The 23939-nt window shown below is 33.6% G+C and overlaps 1 long non-coding RNA gene across 3 annotated transcripts in view; it reads left to right on the forward strand.

The window, feature by feature from the left end:
* LOC141549409 (uncharacterized) overlaps nt 1-23939 on the forward strand; it is a 96897-nt gene that overhangs the window by 50107 nt on the left and 22851 nt on the right. For 2 of the 3 annotated variants that reach the window (XR_012484348.1, XR_012484350.1), the window contains exon 2: nt 4293-4447. This is a non-coding gene — a long non-coding RNA (uncharacterized LOC141549409). Of the gene's footprint in view, nt 1-4292; nt 4448-11945; nt 12030-23939 lie in introns of all 3 variants that reach the window. The other variant, XR_012484349.1, reaches the window with a different exon arrangement.

Here is a 23939-nt window from a genome sequence, read left to right on the forward strand (position 1 = left end):
CTGACCAAGCTCAAAACTATTCGTAATACCTGCTTCAGCCACCTTTGTGGACATTGGAATAAATTGTTCTCATTTGCCCCTTCCACTGGGGATGTCTTTATATGTTTGGTGTAGATATCCCCCTAACTCGCCAATGAGTTGTACCCTCAACCTGGTTTAGTCCATCTACCAAGATGGTTTTATTGAAGTGTGTATGTGTATGTGTATGTGTGTGGCCAGTGTGTATGCTGAAGTTTCTTGGAACCATAGATGAAGGTTGGGTGATATGAGGATACCAAAAATTGATGGCAAGCCCTCATAACAGAAGTGCTAATCCTCCCTGAATACTCCATACATCCTTATGGAAATAATAGTACCTGTTTTGTAGGAATGCTTATGAGAATCAAATAAAATGATATTTGTAAAGTACTGAGCTGAGTGCCTGCCACATAAAAGGCACTATAGACGTGCTCATTCCCTCTGCTACTTCCCCCCCAATAAACTCTAGTAACTATCCATAAGTTCAATTATTATTTCATTTTTGTCTCATCTTTTTTTCAATTTTTACTTTTATGTAAGATTTTAATATATAATCAATACAATATGAATATAAATGAATAAATAAGAACATATTGGGGGAGCATATTTTAGTGATGGGTGGCATTTCAAAAATGTTTGGAGGCCATTGCTCTAGATTACAAAATTTTCAAGGTCAGTTCATTCTTTTCCCTTTTCTATTTATCTGCATCATTCCCCCCCCCCTTTTTTTTCTTTTTAGTGTTGAGTAAAAATGTCTATTGAGAATTTTCTCAGTTCAGCCATAAAGATTCACCTAGAGAAAGAACAGAGTTATAATGAAAGATACCATCTATAGACTTTAAATTTAATGGACAAAAAAAATCGTGGTCAGTGGAAGTAGCTAATTAAAAACTTTAGAGATCAAATATAAATATTTGATTTGAATCAGATCCTTAGAAAATTCCTCACTGAAAGGAATGTGGTATTGGTCTCAGGATCAGGCTAACTTTAATTAGAAATTTTATTATTTTTAATCTTTGCCTTTTTAATCTTTGAAATCATCCATGTCCTCATATAGAAAACAAATAAAAAGCTATTTGAATTTTCATTTTCCCCTCTTAAAAAGTCACTTTTTATATTAGTTACTTAATTTTTTTTCAATTATTGCCACTAAGATCTACACCTAAATGTTATATAGTATAGGAAAAACATGAGAGTAATCTCAAGATATGAGTATATAGACAAATCTGAATTTTAAAGAAGGAAATTAAAAATCTTAGTTATGATCTTAAATTATTATAAACAGTACTATACTTTTTACCCTTCCTCAAATATAAGGTGATAAAGTCATGGCAATTAAGCAGAAGTAACTTCCAATATCAATACAAGGCAGCATGTCTGCATTAGAAAAGCAGGTTGAAGCTTATGTTTCTATATACCTTATTAACATGAAATTGACAGCTTCTTTTTCTGATATATTGACTATGGAGATGTGGTATTAAATAGAAAGAACAGAAAATAGTATTTCAGCACTTTTGGAGGGGGGAAGACTGAACAATTGCTTTTATCAATGTAGGGAATTCATGGTAGGAACATTTTTCCCACAGAGGAAGTTAACAATTGTTTTGTGATTTATAGTCTTAAACAATTTCACAGGGCACTAAAGAATTAAAGGACTTTACCAAAGTCACAGTTAGTATGGCTGAGAAGTTGCATTTGATCCAGTTCTCCTTGATTCTGGAATTGGATTTCTAGTTCATTATACCATAGTGCCTTTTGGTGTTTAAGAAAATCTAAATTTGAATTTGACCATCTTGAATCCAGAAGTACTAAAGATTTAGGTAGAAAAGAGTTAAATGTACCACCAAAAAATAAATATGCTTTTAATCTGAAACCATGGGAGGGTAACCAGTAACAGTGATGATTGTGTATCTCTACTGATGAAAAATGACCAACCAGTGAGGAGCAAATGTACTGGCAGAAAATAGGAAGCAGACACATAATTCACAAACCAGACAGTGAGAGAGATGCTACTGAATAAGAATAAGCAAGAGAGAGGGTATGCGTATGAATGAGTACAGAAGTGTGGAAGGATAGAAACTTTCAGACATATGAAATGTGAAATGGGGAACACATCTCTGCTGAGTGTCACTTATTTTAGTTACCAAAGGGATAATTAAAATGCATGTGTGAGTACGTTGGTGGGCAGATATTGAAATGACTTCAAAGAAAACTAAATAGAAGATGCAGCTAAAAATAATGCTATTAAACATCTAACTGGGGGCAGTTAGGTAATGCAGTGGAGAGAGCTCTGGGCCTGGCGTCAAGAAGTTGTTTTTCTAGATCAGCTGGTTTCAACTCTTCATATATTCACTTAGGGTTTTCTTGGCAAAGATTTTGGATTTTCTTCTCCAAGTTATATTACAAATAAGGAAACTGAGCAAAATAGTGTTCAGTGACTTGCCCAGAGTCATTTGTAGCTAGTAAGTATCTAAGGTTGGATTTGAACTGAGGTTTTCCTGACTCCAGGTCTAGTGATCTTTCAGTGTGGCATCTATCTGCCTAGGAGTCACAGGGAGACAAGTTTAAATTTGGCCTCAGACACTACCTTGATGTGTGATTATGAGTAAGTTTCTAAAGATGAGATAATAATAGTACCTACTTTGCAGTCTGGTGGTGAGTATGAAATGCAGTAATATTTGTAAAGGGATTAAATAATAGTAAGAATATATAAATGTTAATTATTATTATTGTTAATTATGTAGAACTTCTAGTTACCTATAAATCCAAATTTCTTATACTACATACAAGGTCATTTAGAAATACTTCACAAAAGATATAACTGATTATTTCAAAAGGCAAATTTATTCATTCATTCATCCCTGGGTTCAGGTCCTGCCTCTTACATACTATTTTACATTTTAGGACAAATCACCTAATGTCCTTCCTCTTCAATTACCACAATATTTCACAAAAGAAGTGATGTTTGAGTTAGATGCAGACGGATAATTAGAGCATTAATATAAAGAGAAGACACATCAGGTGGAGAGAATGATATGATCTTAAGCACAGTGGTGGCAAAAATAGAAGAAATATTTAAAGAAGCACAACTGATCACTTTAGCTGAAGCAGAGTATATGATGGTATTTAAAGGAAAATTAAGCTGGAAAGGAAAATTGGGAATAGATTATGGCAGTCCTTTCTTTTTTTTATTAAAGCTTTTTATTTACAAAACATATATGTATGGGTAATTTTTCAACACTGACCTTTGCAAAGCCAAATTATCTCCTTCCCTCCACCCCACCCCCTAGATGGCAGGTAGTCCAATACATGTTAAATGCAATATATGTATACATATTTATACAGTTATCTTGCTGCACAAGAAAAATTGGATCAAGAAGGAAGAAAAAGAAACTGAGAAATAAAGCAAAATGCAAGTATACAACAACAGAAAGAGTGAGAATGCTATGTTGTGGTCCACACTCAGTTCCCACAGTCCTCTCTCTGGGTGTAGATGGTTCTCTTCATCATTGAACAATTAGAACTGGTTTGAATCATTGTAGAAGAGAGTGTGGCAGTCCTTTCACAGACTGAAGAAATTTGATCTCCATGCCAAAATACATTTAGATCTGTAAGGAATCTCAGACATCACTTTGACCAGTTTTCTTATTTTACAGATGAGGGCACAAGTTCAACGGGATAAAGTCATATAGACAAGTCACATAGAGCATAAATATTTGCACTGACTCCATATTTTTTTATCTCAATTGATGGAATTCTCTTTTATTGTCACTAATATAAACCTGAAAATTCACTCTGATTGGTATTTCTTTTTTATTATAGCTTTTTCTTTACAAGATATATATGCATGGGTAATTTTATAGCACTGACAATTGCCAAGCCTTTTGTTTCAATTTTTCCCCTTCTTTCCCCTACCCCCCTCCTCCAGATGGCAGGTTGACCAATACATGTAACATATGTTAAAGTATAAATTAAATGCAATATATGTACACATGTCCAAACAGTTATTTTGCTGTACAAAAAGAATCGGACTTTGAAATAGTGTACAATTAGCCTGTGAAGGAAATAAAAAATGCAGGCGGACAAAAATAGGGATATTGGGAATTCTATGTAGTGGTTCATAGTCATCTCCTAGAGTTCTTTCACTGGGTGTAAGTTACAAATGGTTCAGTTCATTACTGCTCTACTGGAACTGATTTAATTCATCTCATTGTTGAAGATGGCCACGTCCATCTGATTGATATTCCTAAGTAAGAATTTTGTCTTCCTTATAGATTTCCAAATGGCCTTTTGGGAAAATAAAGCAAAAAAGGACTATGTGGGAATGATATGATGATGTACCTGAAGCCTGAAAAGTAGCCAATGCAATGGCTATCCACCATTTCAGAGGACTGATGATGATATATACTTCATACTAATCGATACAAAGGTAATAGATTCATGATGCTGAGTGAGATATATTTTTGGATTTAGGCAATGCAGTAATTTGTTTTGTTTGAGTATATGTATTCTCTTCAAGGCTTTTCTTTTTCTTTTTCCATTGAGGGAAGATATGAGAGAAAATAGATTTTTGTTAATTTAAAAAAATTGAAAAAAATAAAATATCTAGTGGAGGAGCTATGTATTAAAAATGGAAAGAAATAACCTTGAAAAATGAGAGAAAATGTTTAATGTCTTATAGCTGTAAGTTTTAAACAACAACAAAAATAGTATTATTAATAATAGCTAGCATGCATATTATACTTAAATTTTTGCAATGTGTCTTAAACATTTTTTCATTTGAACTTTACAACATTTTTAAAATATAAATGATGCTATTATCCCCATTTTACAGTTAAGAGAAATTGAGGTTGACAAAGGTTAATTAACTTGCAAACCTTAAAACAACTTATATATGTAGGTTATTATTATTTATTTCATTAAGAATGGTAAAATAACCACAAAACCAATTTTCAAACTACTTGATGACATGAAGTTTTATTCAACCAGACTGCTCAAAATTTAACTAAGTATTCTCCAATTTCTACAAATATTATTTGTAAAGCATTTTATAAACCTTAAAATTCTATGTGAATATATGGTATTATTATAATTGGCCATTTTATTATTATTAATAGTAATGATGATGAGGATTCTGATGAAATCTTGCTTTAGATTTCTATTGTCTTTGACTTCTTTGGGATATAGATTTAGTCATGATTGGGTCTAAAATATAAAATATTAAAAATATATAAATATATAAATATAAAATATATAAAATTTGGGCATAGCTCCAAATTGGTCTCCAATATAATTGGATCAGTTCATAACTCCACTAACAGTTGAATTAGTGTCCCACATTGCATGCAATATTTGTCATTCTTCTTTTCTTTCATATTAGCCAATCTGGCATGTGTGAAGTAGAGTAATTTTAATTTGCATTTCTCTCTCTCTTTTTTTTTTTTTGCTAGAAAGATTTAATTTAATTTTTATTTTTTTTATAATTATAACTTTTTTTTGACAGTACATATGCATGGGTAATTTTTTAAAACATTATCCCTTGCACTTACTTCTATTCAGATTTTTTCCCTTCCTCCCCCAACCCCCTCCCCCACATGGCAGGCAGTCTTATACATGTTAAATATATTACAGTATATTCTAGATACAATATATGTGTATAGAACCAAATTTTTTGTTGCACAGGAAGAATTGGATTCAGAAGATAAAAATAACAGTTTACACCCATTTCCCAGTGTTCCTTTTCTGGATGTAGCTGATTCTGTCCATCATTAATCAATGGGAATTGGATTAGCTCTTCTCTATGTTGAAGATATCCACTTCCCTCAGCATACATCCTCGTACAGTATCATTGTTGAAGTGTATAATGATCCCCCTAGTTCTTCTCATTTCACTCAGCATCAATTGATGTAAGTCTCTCCAAGCCTCTCTGTATTTCTCCTGTTGGTCATTTCTTATAGAACAATAATATTCCATAACATTCATATACCATAATTTACCCAACCATTCTCCAATTGATGGACATCCATTCATCTTCCAGCTTCTAGCCACTATGAAAAGGGCTGCCACAAACATTTTGGCACATACAGGTCCCTTTCCCTTCTTTAGTATTTCCTTGGGATATATGCCCAGTAGTAGTATGGCTGGGTCAAAGGATATGCACATTTTGATAACTTTTTGGGCATAATTCCAGATTACTCTCCAGAATGGTTGGATTCTTTCACAACTCCACCAACAATGCATCAGTGTCCCAGTTTTCCCACATCCCCTCCAACATTCATCGTTATTTGTTCCTGTCATCTTAGCCAATCTGACAGGTGTGTAATGATACCTCAGAGTTGTCTTAATTTGCATTTCTCTGATCAATAGTGATTTGGAACACTCTTTCATATGAGTGGAAATAGTTTTAATTTCGTCATCTGAAAATTGTCTGTTCATATCCTTTGACCATTTATCAATTGGAGAATGGCTTGATTTCTTATAAATTAAAGTCAATTCTCTGTATATTTTGAAGATGAGGCCTTTATCAGAACCTTTAACTGTAAAAATGTTTTCCCAATTTGTTACTTCCCTTCTAATCTTGTTTGCATTAGTTTTGTTTGTGCAGAAACTTTTTAATTTGGTGTAATCAAAATTTTCTATTTTGTGATCAATAATGGTCTCTAGTTCTCCCTTGGACACAAACTCCTTCCTCCTCCACAAGTCTGAGAGGTAAACCATCCCATGTTCCTCCAATTTATTTATGACTTCGTTCTTTATGCCTAAATCTTGGACCCATTTTGATCTAATCTTAGTATGTGGTGTTAAATGTGGGTCCATGCCTAGTTTCTGCCATACTAATTTCCAGTTTTCCCAGCAGTTTTTGTCAAATAATTAATTCTTATCCCAAAATTTGGGATCTTTTGGGTTTGTCAAAGATTAGATTGCTATTTTTATTCACTATCTTGCCTTGTGAACCTAACCTATGCCATTGATAAACTAGTCTATTTCTTAGCCAATACCAAATGGTTTTGGTGACTGTTGCTTTATAATATAGCTTTAAATCAGGTACACTTAGACCACCTTCCTCTGACTTTTTTTTCATTAGTTCCCTTGCAATTCTCAACCTTTTATTCTTCCATATGAATTTTGTTGTTATTTTCTCTAGGTCATTAAAATAGTTTCTTGGGAGTCTGATTGGTATAGCACTAAATAAATAGATTAGTTTGGGGACTACTGTCATCTTTATTATATTCGCTCGGCCTATCCAAGAGCACTGAATGTCTTTCCAATTATTTAAATCTGACTTTATTTTTGTGGCAAGTGTTTTGTAATTTTGCTCATATAATTCCTGACTCTCCTTTGGTAGATATATTCCCAAATATTTTATACTATCGACTGTTATTTTGAATGGAATTTCTCTTTGTATCTCTTGCTGTTGGATTTTATTGGTAATGTATAAAAATGCTGAGGATTTATGTGGATTTATTTTGTATCCTGCAACTTTGCTAAAATTCTGAATTATTTCTAATAGCTTTTTAGCAGAGTCTTTGGGGTTCTCTAAGTATACCATCATGTCATCAATTTGCATTTCTCTAATCAATAGTAATTAGTGTCTGCTATTTGAAAGACAAATTTTCTATTTAGCTCTAGCTTCAGGAATGCTTAAAGGTCCTATATTGTATGAAATATCCATTTCTTCCACCCCCCAAAAGGACTATGCTTACTTTTACTAGGTATATTATTCTTGGATATAATTCTAGCTCCTTTGCCTTCTGGAGTATGAAAATTCAAACCCTTTCATAATTTAATGTAGAAGCTGCCAAATCTTGTGTGAGCCTAACATGACATTAGAATTTTTTTCTTTTTGATTGCTTTGAATGTTTTCTCCTTCAATGTGTAGCCCTCTAACTTGGCTATAATATTCCTGGGAGTTTTTGTTTTGGCATCTCTTTCAGGAAATGTTCAATGGAGTCTTTCAATTTAGGTTTTACCCTCTGGTTCCAAATATCAAGGCAATCTTCACTGATAATTTCTTGAAACATGATGTCTAGGTTTTTTTTTAAATCATGGTTTTCAGGTAATTCAGTAATTATTTAAATTATCTCTCATTTATCTATTTTCCAGGTCAGTTATTTTTCTGATGAAATATTTCACATTTTTCTCTATTTTTCATTTTTTTGATTTTGTTTTATTGTTTCTTGATGTTTCATGAAGTCATTAGTTTGCAATTGCTTTAATTCTAATTTTTAAGAAATTATTATTTTTTTCAGCGAGAATTGTGCTTCCTTTTCCTCTTGGCCAATTCTAATTTTTAAGGAGTTCTAAAAAAGAACTATGTGGACTTTTGTGCCTCTTTTGCCATTTAGCCAATTTTGTTTTTTAAGATCTTATTTTCTTCAGTATTTTTTAGTCCTCTTTTACCAAGCTATTGGCTATTTTATCTTTTCCCTATTGCATGTAAAAATAATTTACATTAATTAAAAAAAAACAATTTTGGGTTTCAAATTCTTTCTTTCTCCTTCCCCAAACTTGACATGGTAAGCAATTTGATATAGGTTAACTCTGTTATCATGCAAAAAAAAAATCCAGATTAGTCATATTGTGAAAAAAATAGAACAAAAAATGTGCAAAACCTCTTAAACTTAATACAATGAAAATGAACAGTTTTCTATTTTATAATACTCTTTATCTCTTATCCATAGATCTGACAGGTAAACTATTCCATGCTCCTCTAATTTGCCCTTGGTGTCCTTTCTAACCAAATCATGTACCTGTTTTGGCCTTATCTTCATGTACAATGTGAGATATTCATTTATTTCTAGTTTGTGCCAAGCTGTTTTCCAGGTTTCCTTTCAAATAGTGAGCTTTTTCTAAGCTCTAAGTGAGCTTAGATCTTTGGGTTTATCTAATAGCAGATTACTGTGGCTATTTATTATGGTATATTTGGTATATGGTAAACAATATAGCATATTGTTTATTTAATATATTCCACTGATGCACCACTGTTTTAGCCAATACCAGATTGTTTTGATGATTACCACTTTATAATGTAGTTTAAGATCTGCTAAGCCACCTGTCTTCATATTTTTTTCATTAATTCCCTTGATATTCTTGGCCTTTTGTTCTTCCAGATAAATTTTGTTATTTTTTTCTAGCTCTATCAAAAATTTTTTTTGTTAATTTAATTGATTACAGTTATAGTAAGTTAATATAGAAAATTGTCATTTTTACCAAATTGAATTGACCTACTCATGAGTAAGTAAAATTTTCAATTGTTTAAAGCTGACTTTTTGTGGCAATTTTTTGTAATTATTTTCTGAGTTTGTCTTGGTAGATAGACTTCTAAGTATTTTATATTTCCTATTATATTTTAAATGGAATCTATCTATTACTGCTTGATTTTGTTGATAATGTATAAAAATACTGATGCTTTATTTTTGTTTTATATCCAACTTTGCTAAAGTTGTTATTTCAACTGGATTTTTAGTTGAATCTGTAGAATTCTTTTAAGTAAACCATTGTATCATTTGCAAAGAATTATAGCTTTGTTTTCTCATTGTCAATTCTAATTTCTTCAGTTTCTTTTTTATGGCTATATCTAGCAATTCTAGTAAAATATGGAATAATAGTGTTATAATGAACATCCTTCCTTCACTCCCAATCTTACTGGAAATGCTTCTAACCTATCCTCATTACAGTTAATGCTTGCTTATAGGTTTAGATAGGTCATACTTATTTTAGGAAACCTCCATTTACACCTATGTTCTCTAGTGTTTTTAATAGTAATGGGTGTTGTACTTTGTCAAATGCCTTTTCTGTGTCCACTGAGAAAGTCCTATGATTTCTGCTGATTTTGTTATTAATAGAGTCAAGTATATTAATGGTTTCCTAATATTAAATCAGCTGTACATGCTTTTTTTTACTTACATACTTTTTATTATAAAGAAAAATAATCTCCTTAAAATGATCAATAGAAGTGTCATCTTCATAATATGAAAGTAGAGCCAGATATAAAAAAAGAGTAAGATTATTTTTTAAAAAGGTAACACAAGTTCCATGGGTATTATCATCATATAAATTGTTCAATGACTTCTTTTTAAAACTTTGCTCTTTGTTTTAACATGTCTATGATTTCCCAAGCAATCCTTCCCCCATCTTCAAAGAATCAAGCCCTTTCTATATCAAAAACAAGGAAAAACTCACAATACATTGACTAACATATCTCATTCTTTACATTTGTTTCTGCCATCTCTTTCCAGAAAGTTGGAAAAAGGAGAAGGCAAATGGTAAAGATGTCTCATCATGAGCTCTCTATGCAAACATATTAAACTAAATTTAGGAATTTCTTACCCTTTTGACTATCTTCTCCTGTATTACTTTCCCCTGGGATCAAAGGACTCCATCATTGAATTTAATCCAAAATCCTAATTTTTAATAGGACCTACAACTTGTGAAAGTTTAACATTTGAAGCTCTCAGTATTTATTTCCTCCAAGACTTCAAAAATGCAGTAAAATGTTTGTAGAAAAAAGATCCCATCTCATGTCTGCTCTCTTAGAAAACGATGAAAACTTTGCCTCAACTTTCTCTTATTTTCTCTAAGTTCTGAGTCTTAATTATACTCTAGCACAATCTTGTTCTGGGAATTCATTATCCTTGAGAAGGACCAGGAAAAATCATATGGGTTATAGAGTCTCTTTGACAGCCTTAGCATTCTTTTTTTTTTTTTTATTCATTTTTCCAAATTATCCCCTCCCTCCTTCCACTCCCTCCCCCTGATGACAGGTAATCCCATACATTTTACATGTGTTACAATATAACCTAGATACAATATATGTATGTAAATACCATTTTCTTGTTGCACATTAATTATTAGCTTCCGAAGGTATAAGTAACCTGGGTAGATAGACAGTAGTGCTAACAATTTACATTCACTTCCCAGTGTTCCTTCTCTGGGTGTAGTTATTTCTGTCCATCATTGATCAACTGGAAGTGAGTTGGATCTTCTTTATGTTGAAGATTTCCACTTCCATCAGAATACATCCTCATACAGTATTGTTGTTGAAGTGTATAGTGGTCTTCTGGTTCTGCTCATTTCACTCAGCAACAGTTGATGTAAGTCTCTCCAAGCCTCTCTGTATTCCTCCTGCTGGTCATTTCTTACAGAGCAATAATATTCCATAGCCTTCATATACCATAATTTACCCAACCATTCTCCAATTGATGGACATCTATTCAACTTCCAGTTTCTAGCTACAACAAAAAGAGCTGCCACAAACATTTTGGCACATACAGGTCCCTTTCTGCTCTTTAGTATTTCTTTGGGATATAATCCTAATAACAGCAATGCTGGGTCAAAGGGTATACACAGTTTGATAACTTTTTAGGCATAGTTCCAAATTGTTCTCCAGAATGGCTGGATTCTTTCACAACTCCACCAACAATATATCAGTGTCCCAGTTTTCCCACATCCCCTCCAACATTCATCATTATTTATTCCTGTCATCTTAGCCAATCTGGCAGGTGTGTAGTGGTATCTCAGAGTTGTCTTAATTTGCATTTCTCTGATCAGTAGTGATTTGGAACACTCTTTCATATGAGTGGAAATAGTTTCAATTTCTTCATCTGAGAATTGTCTGTTCATATCCCTTGACCATTTATCAATTGGAGAATGGTTTGGTTTCCTATAAATTAGGGTCAGTTCTCTATATATTCTCTATATATTTTCAGCTGTACATTCTTAGCATAAATTTCACTTAGTCATATTTGGTTTGGTATAACCTCCTTTCCATTATTAAAATTTTTTTGTAATAATTCAGTATCCTGGCATGGTACTGGTATATGGTCCAAGTTTCATAGGTATACAACAATGAAGTCAAGCTCAATAGATGTATAGAACTTCAGTTTGGTAGTCAGTCTAATACTTCTCTCCCATGTTTTCTTTTTGAGTTTCCAAAACACTGAACTAAGTCTGGCAAAATATGGTCACCTCATTATCAGTGTGTAAATCTCTGGAAAAAATATACTACCAAGGTAAGTGAATTTATCAACAGTATTGAAAAATTCATTTGCTATAACTGGTGAAATTTGCAGATTTAGAGAATCTATCCCAAATGTTCATATGGATTATTTGTGTCTGGCATGTTAGAGCATTCTAAGCTTGTATTGGTCTGACCACCCACAGTTGAACAGACTGTAACTTTACTCATACATAGTGATGTCAAGAATGAGGGGTAACAACCATTGTATCAATATTCATTAGGGAAATTGGTTTCTAGTTTTATTCTCTATTTTCATTCTTCCTGATTTAGATATCACCATCATATTTGTCTGTTGACTCCCTTTTCATAATTCTTTTTTGTGTCATACTTATTTTCCCAATTTTTCCTTTGCTTTTTAATATGATTTTTAAAATAATTTTAAGCATTTCTAAGAATTCCTTTTTTTGAGGGGGAGGGTGGCTTTTGTCTAGTTAGCATTTTATTCTTTGAGGCTTTGCATGTAGCTGTTTTAATTTTGTTACCTTCATCTGAGTTTGTGTCTTTATATTCTTTGTTACTTTAGTGATTTTTATGGTCAGGCTCTTTTTTGTTATTTGCTCCTTTTTACAGTATAATTATTAACTATTAATTTTATACTGAAGTTGGGCTATACCAAATTTCAGGTTTTTCATGCTGCTGTTTCAGAGCTACTTCTGGGTATTTGTAAATTTTCATTTCTTACAAGGTTGTAGAATCTAAGGAGAGGTGTAGTCAATACTCTTCTGACTTGTATTCTGATCTGTAAGTGACTATGAGAACTCTTCTCTGTGCTGGAACTGTGGTCAAGTTTATTGTTTCTTTTGTCTCTGGAAATGGCTCTCTTGCCCCTGCAAATGGTAAAAACCTGAGACCAGAGAATGTTGTTCTTTTGTGAACAACCACAAGCACTCTTGTCTATCTTGGAACAAGAATATATGCTCACCTATTACTGCAAATACAGTTTGCATGCATGACTGCTAATCTTTCCCTTTGCCGTGGGTTTATGACCTGGAACCAAGTATAACCAATGCAATGAGGTTCTGCACCTAGTGCTAACAAAGATTTCCTTGTCATCTCTCATTGACTACTTGGCTGATCCCCTTATAATCAATATACTGAGAACTGCTTCTGCCTCTGATGCAGCCTCTTCCAAGGCCCACTGTTGTCTTATTAGAGCATGACCTAAAATGTACTTCATTACAGTCCTTCATTCTAGATTTTCATTTGAGGCATTATTTTAAAGTTGTTTGGAGAACAATTTGAAATGATTCAGGTGAGTTCCTGCCCTTCCTCCACCATCTTGGTTCTACTTCAAGAAAAGAATTTACTAGCTACAACCTAAATGTGGGGAATCATTTGCAAAGAGGACTCAGAATTAGAACTCATAAAGTGATGAGAGATGAAAGCATAGCTTTCAGTGTGTTAAAGGGAAAATTACATGTATTGTCACTTGTTACTGGATAGAATGAATGCACAATGTGGGCCTGCCATACTCTCTACTCCTCCTACTTGTTTCTGGGAGGAAGAAAAAATAGAGAGAATATTTATACTCTTGATAAAATTTTTTTCTGTGAAGAGAACTGAAAACTGGAAGCTGTTTTCTTTGTATTGTCACCTGTTATTCCTAAGAATTAGAGAGAGAGAATTATGCAAAGGAGCAAATTTGAGAGGTTTTTGTCAACCTCAGGATAAAAGTAATTATCTTTCCCTAGAAGAGTATAGCACTATTCAGCTGAAAGCATCAGCTAAACATAAATTGGAAGTGATGCATGCTATAGTTGCTATTGAGTATGCCCAGCTCACTCAATAGGAGGAATAGCTTTGAAGTAGAGAATCAGAGTAATTTCTCAGTATATTGACTGTATTAGATGAAACATCCCATCCTATGATGTTTTAGTTAAATACTTTATGGATTAACTCAGTTTAGTTGTGGAAACTTCTAGTTAACACAAAAATGTTCCAGAGCTATGATTTATCAATTCTGAACCTCATTCATGTGCTTCTCTGTGAGGTTTCTCTAAGTATGTATATACTCTTATGTGCATTGGTGGAATGTGATCCATGTTAGTATACAGAATTACTTGTATTTTTCTTATATTTACCTTATATAAGTATCTGTGATATAATTATTGATTTTCCTTATTATTAACTGCATGGTTATATCTAATGTATCACCATGTTCATAGCTGGGATTACATAAATGAAAACGCATTAGTGAATATTTGAGAATTATATTGTTGAATAAGGAAATGTATTTCTCTCACAGTAGGATTGTCTCTGGATGTTTGGGAGAGTTTGAGTATTTTCTTTTTTTTTTTTTTATTATATATATATATATATATATATTTTATAATATTATCCCTTGTATTCATTTTTTCCAAATTATCCCCCCCTCCCTCTACTCCCTCCCCCCGATGACAGGCAATCCCATACATTTTACATGTGTTACAATATAACCTAGATACAATACATGTGTGTAAATACCATTTTCTTGTTGCACAATAAGCATTAGGTTCCGAAGGTACATGTAACCTGGGCAGATAGATATTAGTGCTAACAATTTACATTCATTTCCCAGTGTTTCTTCTCTGGGTGCAGCTACCTCTGTCCATCATTGATCAACTGGAAGTGAGTTGGATCTTCTTTATGTTGAAGATTTCCACTTCCATCAGAATACATCCTCATACAGTATTGTTGTTGAAGTGTACAGTGATCTTCTGGTTCTGCTCATTTCACTCAGCATCAGTTGATTTAAGTCTCTCCAGGCCTCTCTATATTCCTCCTGCTGGTCATTTCTTACCGAGCAATAATATTCCATAACCTTCATATACCACAATTTACCCAACCATTCTCCAACTGATGGACATCCATTCATCCTCCAGTTTCTAGCTACAACAAAAAGAGCTGCCACAAACATTTTGGCACATATATGTCTCTTTCCGCTCTTTAGTATTTCTTTGGGATATAATCCCAGTAGTAGCGCTGCTGGGTCAAAGGGTATGCACAGTTTGATAACTTTTTGGGCATAATTCCAGATTGCTCTCCAGAATGGCTGGATTCTTTCACAACTCCACCAGCAATGTATTAGTGTCCCAGTTTCCCCACATCCCCTCCAACATTTGTCATTATTTGTTCCTGTCATCTTAGCCAATCTGACAGGTGTGTAGTGGTATCTCAGAGTGGTCTTAATTTGCATTTCTCTGATCAGTAGTGATTTGGAACACTCTTTCATGTGAGTGGATATAGTTTCAATTTCTTCCTCTGAGAATTGTCTGTTCATATCCTTTGACCATTTATCAATTGGAGAATGGTTCGGTTTCTTATAAATTAGGGTCAGTTCTCTATATATTTTGGAAATGAGACCTTTGTCAGAACCTTTGTTTTTAAAAATATTTTCCCAATTTGTTACTTCCCTTCTAATCTTGTTTGCATTAGTATTATTTGTACAGAAACTTTTTAGTTTGATGTAATCAAAATCTTCTATTTTGTGATCAATAATGATCTCTAGTTCTCCTCTGGTCATAAATTCCTTCCTCCTCCACAAGTCTGAGAGGTAGATTATCCTCTGTTCCTCTAATCTATTTATTATCTCCCTCTTTATGCCTAAATCATGGACCCATTTTGATCTTATCTTGGTATATGGTGTTAAGTGTGGATCCATATCTAATTTCTGCCATACTAATTTCCAGTTTTCCCAACAGTTTTTTCCGAATAATGAATTTTTATCCCTAATGTTGGAATCTTTGGGTTTGTCAAAGATTAGATTGCTATAGATGTACCCTTTTTTGTCCTTTGTATCTAATCTGTTCCACTGATCTACCGGTCTATTTCGTAGCCAATACCAAATGGTTTTGGTGACTGCTGCTATATAATATAGCTTTAGATCAGGTACACTTAGACCACCTTCCTCTGAGTTTTTTTTCATTAGTTCCCTTGCAATTCTTGACCTTTTATTCTTCCATATGAATTTTGTTGTTATTTTTTCTAGGTCATTAAAATAGTTTCTTGGGAGTCTGATTGGTATAGCACTAAATAAATAGATTAGTTTGGGGAGTATTGTCATCTTTATTATATTCGCTCGGCCTATCCAAGAGCACTGAATGTCTTTCCAATTATTTAAATCTGATTTTATTTTTGTGGCAAGTGTTTTGTAATTTTTCTCATATAATTCCTGACTTTTCTTTGGTAGATGGATTCCCAAATATTTTATACTCTCAACATTTGTTTGGAATGGAATTTCTCTTTGTATCTCTTGCTGTTGCATTTTGTTAGTGATATATAAAAATGCCGAGGATTTATGTGGATTTATTTTGTATCCTGCCACTTTGCTGAAATTTTGAATTATTTCTAGTAGCTTTTTAGCAGAGTCTTTGGGGTTCTCTAAGTATACCATCATGTCATCTGCAAAAAGTGATAGTTTGATTTCCTCATTTCCTACTCTAATTCCTTGAATCTCTTTCTCGGCTCTTATTGCTGAGGCTAGCGTTTCTAGTACTATATTGAATAGTAATGGTGATAGTGGGCAACCTTGTTTCACTCCTGATCTTACTGGGAAAGGTTGCAGTTTATTTCTATTGCATATTATGCTTACTGACGGTCTTAAATATATACTCCTGATTATTCTAAGGAATAATCCATTTATTCCTATACTCTCAAGAGTTTTTAGTAGGAATGGATGTTGGATTTTGTCAAATGCTTTTTCTGCATCTATTGAGATGATCATATGGTTCTTATTAATTTGATTATTAATATGGTCAATTATATTAATAGTTTTCCTAATATTAAACCAGCCCTGCATTCCTGGTATAAATCCTACTTGATCATAGTGTATTATCTTGGAGATGATTTTCTGAAGTCTTTTTGCTAATATCTTATTTAAGATTTTAGCATCAATATTCATTAAGGAGATTGGTCTATAATTTTCTTTCTCAGTTTTCGATCTACCAGGTTTAGGTATCAGTACCATGTCTGTGTCATAAAAGGAGTTTGGTAGGACTCCTTCATCCCCTATTTTTTCAAATAATTTATATAACATTGGGGCTAATTGTTCTTTAAATGTTTGGTAGAATTCACATGTGAATCCATCTGGCCCTGGGGATTTTTTCCTGGGGAGTTGATTAATAGCTTGTTCTATTTCTTTTTCTGAAATGGGACTATTTAAGCAATTTATCTCCTCCTCTGTTAATCTAGGGAGCCTATATTTTTGGAGAAAGTCATCCATTTCACTTAAGTTATCAAATTTATTGGCATAAAGTTGGGCAAAGTAACTCCTTATTATTTCTCTAATTTCCTCTTCATTGGTGGAAAGATCCCCCTTTTCATTTGTAAGACTATCAATTTGATTTTCCTCTTTCTTTTTTTTGATCAAATTTACCAAAGGTTTATCTATTTTATTGGCTTTTTCATAAAACTAACTCTTGGTTTTATTTATTAATTCAATAGTTTTTTACTTTCAATTTTATTGATTTCTCCTTTTAATTTTTGTATTTCGAGTTTAATTTTTGGTTGGGGGTTTATAATTTGGTCTTTTTCTAGCCTTTTAAGTTGTAAGCCCAATTCGTTAATCTTCTCTTTCTCAATTTTCTTCAAATAAGCCTCTAAAGATATAAAATTTCCCCTTATTACTGCTTTAGCTGCATCCCAAAGATTTTGATATGATGTCTCATCATTATCATTATCTTGGGTGAAATTGTTAATTGTTTCTATAATTTGCTCTTTCACCCAGTCATTCTTTAAGATGAGATTATTCAGTTTCCAATTACTTTTTGGTCTATTTACCCCTAACTTTTTACTGAATGTAGCTTTTATTGCATTGTGATCTGAGAAGAAGGCATTTATTATTTCTGCCTTCCTACATTTAATTTTGAGATCTTTATGTCCTAATATATGGTCAATTTTTGTATAGGATCCATGAACTGCTGAGAAGAAAGTATATTCCTTCCTATTGCCATTCAGTTTTCTCCAAAGGTCTATCATACCTAGTTTTTCTAATGTTCTATTTACTTTTTTAATTTCTTTCTTGTTTGTTTTGTGGTTTGATTTGTCTAAATCTGAGAGTGCAAGGTTGAGATCTCCCACTATTATAGTTTTACTGTCTATTTCTTCTTGCAGTTCTCTTAACTTTTCCTTTAGAAAGTTAGATGCTATACCACTTGGTGCATATATGTTTAGTATTGATATGGCTTCATTATTTATGCTACCTTTCAGCAGGATATAGTTTCCTTCCTTATCTTTTTTAACGAGATCTACTTCTGCTTTTGCTTGATCTGAGATAAGGATAGCTACCCCTGCTTTTTTGGCTTTACCTGAAGCATAATAGGCTCTGTTCCAACCTTTTACCTTTACTCTGTATGTATCTCCCTGCTTTAAGTGTGTTTCCTGTAGACAACAAATTGTAGGGTTCTGCTTTTTGATCCAATCTGCTATCCGTCTCCGTTTGATGGGATCGTTCATCCCATTTACATTTACAGTTAAAATTACTAATTCTGTATTTCCTGCCATCGTATTATCCCCAGATTAGACTTTTTTCCCTTGACCCCCCTGATCCCCCTCCCCGATATTTAATTTACAGACCCCCCTTGTGACGCGCAACCCTCCCTCTTTTTTTTTTTTTTTTTTTTAGGATCCCTCCCCCCTCCCTCCAAGTCCCTTCACTTATTCTCCTTTTCCTTTCCCCTTTTCCTCTCCCCCCTTTTAATGAGGTGAGAGAAAATTCTCTGAAAAACAAATATGTTAATTATTTACTCTTTGAGCCTCTTCTGATGAGAGTAAGATTCACACAATGATTCTCCCCCTCACTAAGTTCCCTCAGATATGGTGTATTTTCTATGTCTCTTCCTGGGATGTAGTTTCCCTCTTTTTATCACTCCTTCCCCTTTTTCTGAACCGACCGCCTTCCCTTTACCACGCCCCCCTTTTTTTCTTTTATATCAGTAAAATCAAATTATCCTTGAGTATTTTTTATATACCCACAACAGAGTTACAGTTCTCAAGGGTTCTGTGTACCTTTTTCTGTTTCTCTTCAGTCTTGTGGATGTAGATCAAATTTTTTGTTTAAGTCTGGTTTTTTTCTTAGAAACATATAGAATTCCTCTGTTTCATTGAATGACCATCTTCTTCCATGGAAAAAGATGCTAAACTTAGCTGGGTAGTTCATTCTTGGTTGCAGTCCTTGATCTTTTGCCTTTCAGAATATCAGGTTCCAGGCCCTTCTATCTTTTAATGTGGAGGCAGCCAGATCTTGGGTGACCCTTATTGTGGCACCTTGGTATTTAAATTGTTTTTTTCTAGCTGCTTGCAGGATTTTCTCCTTTGTGTGGTAATTCTGCAGCTTAGCCACAATATTCCGTGGTGTTCTTTTTTTAGGGTCTATTTCAGAAGGAGTTCGATGAATTCTTTCCACATCTACTTTCCCTTCTGTTTCTATTATCTCTGGACAGTTCTCTTTGATAATTTCCTGTAAAATAGAATCTAGGCTCTTTTTTTGGTCATAGTTTTCTGGAAGTCCAATAATCCGCAGATTATCTCTCCTAGATCTATTTTCCAGGTCTATAGATTTTCCCAGTAAGTATTTGACGTTGTTCTCCAGCTTCTCATTTTTTTTTTGTTTTGTTTGACTGATTCTTGGGTTCTCTGTGAATCATTCATTTCTATTTGTTCCATCCTGACTTTTAAGGAGTTATTTTCTTCTTTCACAGTTTTTAGTTCTTTTTGTAAATGCCCAATTTCGTTTTTAAATGAATTATTTTGCTCTATTGAGTTTTTTTCCATTTCCCTAATTTTTTTTTTTTGAGAATTATTTTCTTTTTCCAATTCAGAAATTCTATTTTCTTGAGACTTTTTTATCTTTTCCAATTCAGAAATCCTACTTTCCTGTGTTTTTTTAACCTTTTCTAATTCACTAATTTTGTTTCCCTGCATCTCCTGTGAATTCTTTATTTTTTCCAACTCCAATTTCAGGACGTTGTTATTCTCTATCATAACTTCCCTTTCTTTTCCCCATTTTTCTTCGATCTCCCTCAATTTTTTAAGAGCTTCTTCTAGGAGAGAGTTATGTGATGGGGGGCAGGAATCGTTCCCCTTTAGGTTGTTATCTGATTCTCTGCTGTCAACTTCCTCGGGGTTGGACACCCGCTCTTTCTCTGTATAGAAGGAATCTATGGTTTTTCTAGCTTTTTTGCTCATACTTAAAAAAAATCTTTTGGGGTCTGTCTCTGGGGTAGGAAATTATTTACTTCTTTACCAGCTTCCTCCCAGACCGGATGGATGCAGCGGCTCCTGGGCCCGAGCTAAGAGAGAGCTCTGGGAGAGAGTTCCCCACCCCCTCCCTGGAAGTGCCTCAGAGGTGATTAGCACTGCTGTGCTTCAAGGGCGTAGAATAGTAAAGACAGCAGTGGGGCGTGGATGTCTGCAGCAGGTGACGTGAAAAGCCCCTGTGCTCAAACTGGAAGTGTCTGCCAGAAACCGCGGTCCCTAGTTCAAAGGTTCCGCTTCTCTGGGACTTCCTGGAGCTGAGTTCCACTCCCTCCAGCTAAGCTAGGCAGTGTGTGTTGCCTTGGGCCGTATCCACCCACTTGTCAGTCTCTTAACTATTCTCAGGAGGTAGCTGAGGCCACACCCCCTGGTGCCGAGATCTGTGCCTGAGTCACCCCCAGGGTCCGGGGAAAATCTAATCTGAGTTTTAAAATATTTTGGCTTTCTCTTCTGAACTGCTAAATAATTATCAGAGAAGAGCTAACAGCCTGTGCCAGATTCCTTTACCTCAGTGGCTTCTCTGATCCCAGAGCCCTTCCCAGCGCAATGGGCGCAGTGTGCCCCTACCCCACCGTCTGTGCTGGTCTTTCTTATTCCTCCCCTGAGAACTGACCTTTCCTGTTGAAACTCCAGATTCTCTTCAGCTGGTAAGTCGTGCTTCCAGTCCTTGTGGTATCTATCAGTCCTGAGCTAATTTTGAGACTTAATTTATCTAATTGGTTGTGAGGGAGTGAGGACGTTCACTGAGTCGTGTGTTTCTTCTCCGCCATCTTGGCTCCGCCCTCGAGTTTGAGTATTTTCTAAACGTGAAAATCCTACTTTAGATATACCTCTTCCAGTGTGAAGATAAATTTGTGTTAATGACCTAGTCCAGAGAGTTAATATGAGCATCTATGCACATTATGCATAAGTTACAAAAGCAAAGTAATTTATCAAAATGGCATAATCATCATAATAACAATAATAATAACTAAAAAATCTTCTCCTAATTACAGATTTATGTAATATCAGTGAGATGTACAAACAGTAGTGAGACACACACATAGAGAATTTATAGTGAAGAAAGCCCATATCTTTGATACTGAAGGGTTTTAATGACTTTCTTCCCTTGTGTAGTTTTTACACTATTCACTGCTGACTATGACATCTCTATTGACTTAGTCTCTCAGTTGTACTCTCAGGCTCTCAGTTTCCAGGACTAGTCCACAATTGCCTCAGAAGTAATAGTAGGGCCTAGCAATTACATCAGAGAGAACTTCATGCACTTCATAAAGAAGTAGATTATTAATATTTTGTTATCCTTTAATTTATGTGATTATATGTCTTTATACTTTAGCTCTTGTTATTTGTTTTTACTTAATGTGATTTGTCTTCTGAATGAGTCTGTCCATCATTTACAGACATAAGTCCTAAATTCTTGATTTCTCGCTAGTTACAAAGGGAAGACACAAAGATTCTCTTTTGAGTGCTGAAACTCAGTAAAATCCATGTGATACATTTTTCAAAACAAGTAACATTCTTCCAAGAGAATTTACATCTAGCTTTGCTAATGGCCTAAGGATCATGAGTACCTCCAAATAAATGGTTAGATCTAATAGAATTGTATACTCTAGCCAGATGTATAAGGTTACATGCAGTAACATTGTATATACAGTTGTTATAATAGTGTATGCATACTATACATTAGAGTAACATAAAGAGCATGAATAGATACTTAAATATCAGTCGTAAAAGTATATACCAGCAATAAATGGCAAAGTATATGAATATTGACACAACTTTCACATTAGTAAAACACAGGTTTATAAGCAAATCAAATAGCATGTTAATAAATAAGCCCTTTAATGAATTTCATTTGGCAATTTGTATAACCAATCTAAAAGTTTTTCTTGAATCATTTTATTTAAGTCTGTTTACTGGCTAAAAAATCCTGTCATTCATGCATAAATTACTGCTTCATAGTTCTTAAAGCTTTTAAAACTTTTTTTTTTACCATATAGTTGTTATGTAAATTGTCATCTTGATTCTGCTCATTTCATTCTTTATTAGTTTGTTAAAGTCTTCAAAATTATTCTCTTTTGTTATATATAAAGTTAAAAGCTTTTGAAGAAATCCATTAAAGCTAAAATTAAAAACATAAAAATAGGGGAAAATATCCTTATACTAAGATTCTTTGATAAAGGTCTGATATCCAAGGCACATAAGGCACTGATTCAAATTTTTAAGAATAAAAGTCATTTCCCAAGTAATAAATGATCTAAAGCTATGAACAGGTAGTTTTCCAATATAGTGACTCAGGCTATGTGGAACTATATGAAAAAATGCTTTAAGTTGCTAATAATATAAAGCAGTTCTGAGATTCCACCTCATATTGGCAAAGATAACAAAAAAGGAAGTTAAAAATTTTAGAGGCACTATGGTAAAATAGGTACAATAGGCAAAAAAAAAAAAAATAAAAAATGGTGAGCTTGAAAATGGGTACAATCATTCTGGAAAGCAATTTGTAATTATGCATTAGAAATTAATTAACATTGGATGCCCTCTTATATAGCTATATTTTCATTTAGCCAATATCCAAACAATAACAATGAAAAAGGGAAAGGCCCTCAATGTATCAAACGATTTATAGTAGCTCTTTTCAAGAACTCTATTTTGGTACTTTCATAGAAACAAAAGCAATGCCCACCAATTGAGGAATGGATGAATAAGCTGGCTTTGAATATGATGGAATTTTATTATACTGTAAGAAATGAGGAAAAAGATTTCAAACAAACATGGAGAACTGATGCTGAGTGAAATAAGCAGAATTAAAAGAATAAATGAACAAATGTTAAATAGATGCCCATTATATGCCTGGTGGAGTGTACAGTTTGAGAGCTATAAAATTACTTTTAGCACATCACTTTCCTCAAAGAGCTTGTACTCTAGTAGAAGAGAGAATATGTGTAATAGAAAGACATCTTTGAAATTCTACTACATGAAATGCTCCATGTTTACAAGTATTATAAAATAAGATGCAGTGAATATCATAAGAAAGGGACAAATGAAGTTCTTACTACAGGTGTTCAGAAGAGTGATGGAAGGGAAAAAAACCAGTACAATTATTATTTTAGATGACATTGTTCCAGATTGCCATAGTTCTAGCTAGTCTCTTCTGATTTTTACTGCTTACTTATTGCAATGGAAATTTTAAGTATCATCTCTGACCATGGCTTATAGCATTATTATTATTATAAGTAATGTGTCAATTTCATGTAATCAATTTTTCTGAGAAATGGAATAAAGAGAAATCAGGGGAAAGAAACTATACATCCTATTCTCTGCTTTCAAAAGGATGATTTCTTTTTTTATTAAAGCTTTTGATTTTCAAAATATATACATGGATACATTTTTAACATATTAACCCTTGTAAAACTTTGTGTTCCAATTTCTCCTCCTTTCTTCTATCCCATCCCCTAGATATCAAGTAATCCAATATATGCTAAACCTGGTAGAAATATATGTTAAATCCAATATATGAATATATATTTATACAATTATCTTGTTGCACAAGAAAAATCAAATCAAACAGGAAAAAATGAGAAAGAAAATAAAATTCAAGCAAATAACAACAAAAAGAGTGAAAACGCTATGTTGTGAACCAAACCCAGCTCCCATAGTCCTCTCTCTG

The sequence above is a fragment of the Sminthopsis crassicaudata genome, chromosome 1, assembly GCF_048593235.1.
Source record: "Sminthopsis crassicaudata isolate SCR6 chromosome 1, ASM4859323v1, whole genome shotgun sequence".
Taxonomy (NCBI): Eukaryota; Metazoa; Chordata; class Mammalia; order Dasyuromorphia; family Dasyuridae; genus Sminthopsis; species Sminthopsis crassicaudata.